The sequence below is a fragment of the Etheostoma cragini genome, unplaced genomic scaffold, assembly GCF_013103735.1.
Source record: "Etheostoma cragini isolate CJK2018 unplaced genomic scaffold, CSU_Ecrag_1.0 ScbMSFa_1523, whole genome shotgun sequence".
In the NCBI taxonomy this organism is placed as follows: domain Eukaryota; kingdom Metazoa; phylum Chordata; class Actinopteri; order Perciformes; family Percidae; genus Etheostoma; species Etheostoma cragini.
This window is the reverse complement of record NW_023265587.1, coordinates 107,599-114,755: the sequence shown is the minus strand read 5'-3', so window position 1 is coordinate 114,755 and position 7,157 is coordinate 107,599.

The following is a 7,157-nucleotide window of genomic DNA, read 5'->3' as shown; positions in this document are numbered from 1 at the left end:
CTCCCCGGCCCACAGCTGGCCTCGGGGACTATATATAGAGAGAGGGAGCTTAGACCTTGGCAAACCGGAGAGAAAACAGAGGGTGGAACAGACACTGAGACAGCAGGAAGGAAGATTGATTTCGATAATAACCAAAAGGCCGATGAAAGAGCAGGTTTTCCAATCCTAACCTCCACCCTGGATCGAGATGATGGAGCATGCACCACTGGGCAGGGCTCAGGCTATGGTGCTATCCATCTGGGCTCTCTGGCCTGAGGCTGGAAAGGCTCAGTAGATCACAGCAGCCCCGCCGCAACCGGTCCCACAACAGGACCTCCGCATGGAGCTCACACTCGTATACCTAGGCTCTCACAGAGGTGGGGTTTTCCCAAAAGCACTCTAGTTGTTAAGCTTGTTAAATGTCATCCATTCTGATTCCTTTAACATTAATCTTTGTGTTATAATTAGGGTTGGGCATGGTTTTGATTTTTAACAATTCGGATTACGATTCTTCCTTTTGAATCCGGTTCTCATGCGATTGTGTGTGGGTGGAATGGAAACTGGTCTCATAGATAGATAGATGGATATTTACTGATCCCTCAAAACAGCAGCAAAATACAGCAGTCACACGCACAGAATATAAATATAATGAAATACTAGGATGCATTATACATGAAATAACAATAGGATATAATATAAGAAGACATATTTGAATATATACAAAATGGGAATGCAGTCAAGCAAGTGGAAGAAAACCGTGTTTAGCCGGTTTCAGGGCTGTAGTACTCGAGTCCGGTCTTGGACTTGAGTCCGGACTCGAGACCGTTTTTCGATGGTCTCTGACTTGTTTCGGACTCGCTAGTATTTGGACTCGGACTCGGCCACTGGTCTTGCCCAATATGGCTTTTGGTCTCGACCGAGTCCAGGTGTCTTTATTATGTTGATCATAATATTGGAGGGAAAGTGAAACCCAACATGATTGTCTTGATACTGTCATGCATAAGACCTTTATTCTGTCCTGGACTCGGTCTTGACTCAGACTCAAACCCTTTTGGACTCAGTCTTGTCTTGGACTCGACTAGATCTGGTCTTGGACTTGTCTTGGACTTGACTTGACTCGGACTCAAACCCTTTTGGACTCGGTCTTGTCTTGCACTCGACTAGTCCTGGTCTTGGACATGTCTTGGACTCGGACTCAAACCTTTTTGGACTCGGTCTTGCCTTGGACTTGACTAGTCCTGGTCTTGGACATGTCTTGGACTTGACTTGACTCCGACTCAAACCTTATTGGACTCAACTTGACTCGGACTCAAACCTTTTTGGACTCGGTCTTGTCTTGGACTCGACTAGTCCTGGTCTTGGACATGTCTTGGACTCGACTTGACTTGGACTCAAACCTTTTTGGACTTGGTCTTGTCTTGGACTCGACTTGACTCGGACTCAAACCTTTTTGGACTCGGTCTTGCCTTGGACTTGACTAGTCCTGGTCTTGGACATGTCTTGGACTTGACTTGACTCCGACTCAAACCTTATTGGACTCAACTTGACTCGGACTCAAACCTTTTTGGACTCGGTCTTGTTTTGGACTCGACTAGTCCTGGTCTTGGATATGTCTTGGACTCGACTTGACTCGGACTCAAACCTTTTTGGACTCGGACTTGTCTTGGACTCAAACCCTTTTGGACTCGGTCTTGTCTTGGACTCGACTAGATCTGGTCTTGGACATGTCTCTGACTCGACTTGACTCGGACTCAAACCTTTTTGGACTCAGTCTTGTCTTGGACTCAAACCGTTTTGGACTCGGTCTTGTCTTGGACTCGACTAGTCCTGGTCTTGGACTTGCCTTGGACTCGACTAGTCCTGGTCTTGGACTTGTCTTGGACTTGTCTTGGACTTGACTTGACTCTGACTCAAACCTTTTTGGACTCGGTCTTGTCTTGGACTCAAACCTTTTTGGACTCGGTCTTGTCTTGGACTCGACAAGTCCTAGTCTTGGACTTGCCTTGGACTCGACTAGTCCTGGTCTTGGACTTGTCTTGGACTTGACTTGACTCGGACTCAAACCTTTTTGGACTCGGTCTTGTCTTGGACTCAAACCTTGTTGGACTCGGACTTGTCTTGGACTCAAACCTTTTTGGACTCGGTCTTGTCTTGGACTCGACAAGTCCTAGTCTTGGACTTGTCTTGGACTCGACTTGACTCGGACTCACACCTTTTTGGACTTGGTCTTGTCTTGGACTCGACTAGATCTGGTCTTGAACATGTCTTGGACTCGACTTGACTCAAACTCAAACCTTTTTGAACCCTGTGTTGTCTTGGACTCCACTAGTTCATAGACTGATGGGTTTTTGGGCTAACTAACTTTATTTGTCTTCTTGTCTCAAGTGAAAAACTTGCTTTGTTGGTCTTTGCGGTGCCACCCCTACCACTCCCTCCACCTACGTGCCCCCCCCACCGCTGAACCGATCCCATTTTATGGGTCTAGAAGTCTCTAACTGAGTGCAGATTCGAGGCTTAAAGTCTTGTGTTTTGAGCCGTGTGCACACTGCTCACTCCCTCGCCCTTAAATAGATGCAGACACACCCATATTTAGGCTTGTTTGGACATAAACTGGATTGCTTCTGTCCTCATATGCACATGTTTTACATAACAGTGTTGAGGACCAGCATCCACATTAAAGTCACTTAGTATATGTTACGCTACATATCATCATGGCTTGTTTCTTTGTCGTACCAGTTTCTGTGTGGAAAGTTGGCTGGGCATTACCTATTGTGCTTACCCATCCCTACATCTTGCCTCAGGCATGCTGGGAAGTGTAGGAAACCACCAACTGAAGCTGAAACAGATGGCCCAGGTATGGGGAATGTTGATAACTAAAGAAAAGGTGGAAATTACAGGATTATACGGCCGATATAACTCCTGGGATGCAACAAAACATCACACAGCACACACATATGTGATTTTAGATTAACGTTATCATTATTATTAGACTTATTTATAGATATTTAACTGTTCCAGTACTATCAAATACGTATTTTGTCACTTCTTGGGCTGTCACAAAGTAATCTCATGGACAATGACAATGGTCATAAGGCAACATGTCTAGTAGATTTGTACCAACCAATCAAATTTTACACTAGCCAATCAGATTTTTCCTAACTTTACTCCTTAATTGCAGCTCTTCTGGTGGTTTTGGCGCCATTTCCTTCATTTCCTTATTTTCAGTGTAGCTCGTAATTGTTACCAGACATGCAACAAAGGTTTTTGACACGTCCCAACGTAAGTGTTAATGGTTAATGGGAATGTAGGATTAGTACAAGCAAATCAACAGTATGTTTCCAAGCCAAAAATACACAGAAAATGCTCTTAGAGGAGACACATGAGGTATTTCCTACCAGGCATGGCTCCACCAGTCTGGTTCCATTTGTTGCATGGATCTAACAGCGTGTCTACACAGGAGGTGTTTGAAGATATCGAACCTTGCAACCACGCTGCTTCGGGTGCACTGCTCTCAGATGTCACGCCTTCAAAGTTCAGTCAAATCCATCACATTGGAACTTTTTTTCAATGCTGTTTCAGATGCCAGCTGACAGCTCTGCATCCCAAGGGATGTTGTACTATACAGTAGCTCATTCCACTCATCATGTGTGAAGGGCTTAACACTTTGTCTACAGGGGCAGAGTAGTGAAAGCCTACCGGTTCTCACTCGCAACTCGTGAAATATTGGTGCTTGATACCAATGCAAAAACCATCTGTTTGGGATGCATGGGGCAGTGCAGCAGCTATAAGAGGACGTAGCATTAAAGTGCCCATGTTATGGAATAAATCCCTTTCATTTTGTGTCTCTGGCTTCCACACGCATTCAAACTTGGAAAATAACCTACGCATGCTGTTTTGAGTGAGATCCGGTTTTTGAATGTCCTTTGTCTTCAGTCTCTGGGTGAGATGTCCAACATCCGCACGGCTTTCTACGTCCCTAGAGACGAGGTGGCTAACTGTAGCATGCTAGCTCGTTCTCAATGGCTAAACACTGCTACAACAGCCACTAGTTGACCATAATCTCCAAAAGAACTACTTCCTGTCCCTGTTCTACTTCCTGTCCCTGTTGTGCAGGTATTCAACAAGTGGCCCTGGTCTAGAAGAAGTCTCCCAGCTAATCCTGCCTTGGACTGACCAAAGCTGGAGAAAGAGTTATCTAGCTGATGGGATCTTACCAAGCTATTGAGCATGTGCAGCTCCCAACAAAGATAGGATATAAGAAAGATGTCTCACTCTGGAGCTAAAACAGAGACCTAAACATAAAATGGGCGCTTTAAGAGCGACAACAGTACTACCGAGTAGTGTGAAACAGGGGTCCGTTTCCCGTTCTTCTTCCCCTTGCCACTGAAACGTATGTTTCGTAGACCCACCTACCATCTTTTCTTAAACCTAACTGTCCCAGTCTTGAGTGGCATGGTACGTACCAAACCTGAGCGGCAAAAAGGGACACCAAGAGTCCCGAACAAGCGCGTATAATTACAACACCAAAGGGCTAGACGCCAAGATTCCCGACCCAGAGCGTCAAATAGTGAGGCCAAGATTCCCGACCCAGAGCATCCAATATTGACGCCAAGATTCCCGATCCAGAGCGTTAAGTAGTGTCTCCAAAATTCCCGACCCAGAGCGTCAAATAGTGACGCCAAGATTCTCGACCCAAAGCGTCCAATAATGGCGCCAAGATTCCCGACCTAGACCGTCCAATAGTGAGGCCAAGATTCTCGACCTAGATCGTCAAATATAGATGCCAAGATTCCCAACCCAGAGCGCCAAATAGTGGCATTAATTAGTCCCCCGCCGCTGTATTAAGAGCGACAACAACAGTAGCGTGTAGTACAAAAGACCGAATAGCTGTGTAAGAAGGGTGGTCGGGGTGGTGGATGGGTCAAACAACACAGGACTTTCACAGGGTTCACGTCCCGGTCTTGAGCCGCATGTCAGTGTGACGTAGAGTCCGCGCCAAATAGGGAACCCAAGAGTCCCAACCAAAATGTGACGCTAAAGGAGTCTTTTTGCGTCAATAACAACCGTCAAAGGCACTTGACCAATCGTAGCTTTTTGCAAAAGCAGCATCAACCCGGGATGTGTACTCATGAGTACCCAGACCCGGATATAAAAGATATTTCAAGACTAAAAAGACCCATTTGCATTAGACTGTTAACCAAAAACCAATGGCGCAATGGGTGAATCTCCATCTAATGTGCTGTGGCTATGAATTGCCCACGAAGGATTCATCCTAATGACGTCGTGACCTCCTGAAAATGAAATTTCCTCGCTTGAAAAGGTAAAAAAAATGGAATAAAACCCATTTTTTGCTACCCTCCAATGGTAAAGTTTTAAGAATTCCATCAAACACTTTCATAATGTGAACAGTGATGCAGCCTGTATGAAGCCTCAAGCAGAACTTTTGACTTTTACCTCCCCCCACCACCCCCACACAGGCCTTCGAGTAATGTACACACACTCACACACACTCACACACACTCACACACAGTACACACAGTACACACACAAACGCATGCAGGCTTGTGCTTTGCCAGAATATCATCAGTTATTTTACACTCAGCTTTTTCTGCTGACTCTGTCTTTCCCCTCTCTCTCTCTCTCTCTCTCTCTCTCTCTCTCTCTCTCTCTCTCTCTCTCTCTCTCTCTCTCTCTCTCTCTCTCTCTTGCACCCCCCTGTTGAAAGGCTCCCTGTAGCACCCTGGCTGACGTAGATCAAGACGCTATGTCAACAGCACGCCAAGGCGGAGCTGACGTCAGCCACACAGGCCTTTCCACAAAGACCGCTTAGTGAAGCTGGAAGCTCTGAAAACACAGAGCCCAGTTTAGGAAATCTCAAGAACCCCAAAGGAATTTGATTAACTGCCCATCGGGCACGTGTTTAAAGGGGTACCGCTAGCCTAGAAACCTAGACGCACCCTAGCAACAGCAATCAATCAATCAATCTGAAGTCATTCTTAACCCTTGTGTTGTTTATAGGAAATATGGATTCCTATCAACCAAATTGTCAAAAAAATAACATTTTTCTAAAAGTTTTTAAATTTTTCTCACGTTTTTGTCCAATTTTTCAACACTTTTGACGCTTTTTCCCCCCCAACGTTTGCCACTTATTTTTGACATTTTCAACACTACGCAACACTAACTTATAATTTTTGGAATTTATGGTCAATAAAACTCATTTATAGGAAATTATACCTAATTTTTGAGTTAGAAAAGCAGAAATTAGGAATTATTGAGACTAAAATTAAAGGAATGGATGTTAATGATAATCACAGACTGGAATATGTCAACTTTTACTCAATACTATTTCATGAACACTTAAATTTGTTTTCAGTGCTATAAAATGGAATAAGACGCCCCAAAATGAATGAAATTAGAGATTTGTTGTTGCCAAAGAGCGTCGTGTGGATTCAATCTTGTTTTTTTGGGGTAGTTAAAAAGAACATTGATATAGGACAACGGGTTAATTTGACCTGAAGACAACATGAGGGTTAAAGAAGTCTGCACTCCCTAATGAAGATAATTTAACTTTTTAACTCAGTCCGGTTTCTGGAACCTGCTAATACAGTCTTGTATTGTGGAGAAATGAATGAATAAATGATAAAGGAGGCCTCTCTGGTGATTCCCACCCAAGAAAGAACACTTAAAAATGTCACAGCGGCCTGGTTGGCCAATGGGTTCGCTGTGGTGTAGAGTTCATGGGAAATGTAGTCAATTGTCTGATGCATGCAAAAATTAACAAAATCCTATTTTGAGTGGGAAAATCATGTTTATAGGGAACAGGACTATGTCATGCCTCCAAGTTCTGACATTGCCCTTGAAGGGTAGGGCAGACTGGCTCAGCCAGATCCTGACCTGATGGGGGGGCAAGAAGAAATCCACTTCTTGAAAAATGCCGATTTGCAGGGATATGACACTCGCCCATTGAGTATGATTGACGGTAATGGAGTTTTTCGAGCCATTACTCAACATATAATGGTATATTAGCTGGTCCCGGTTGAGCATTTTACAGCCTATCATCATACCAGTCGTTAAAAGGGTGGTGCAGGTGGAGTGGGGGGTGGGGGGGGGTAGGGGGTTCCTATTGGAGCAACTTTTACATAAGTGTGGATATTGTAGTATACAGCTGTTAAAACTAC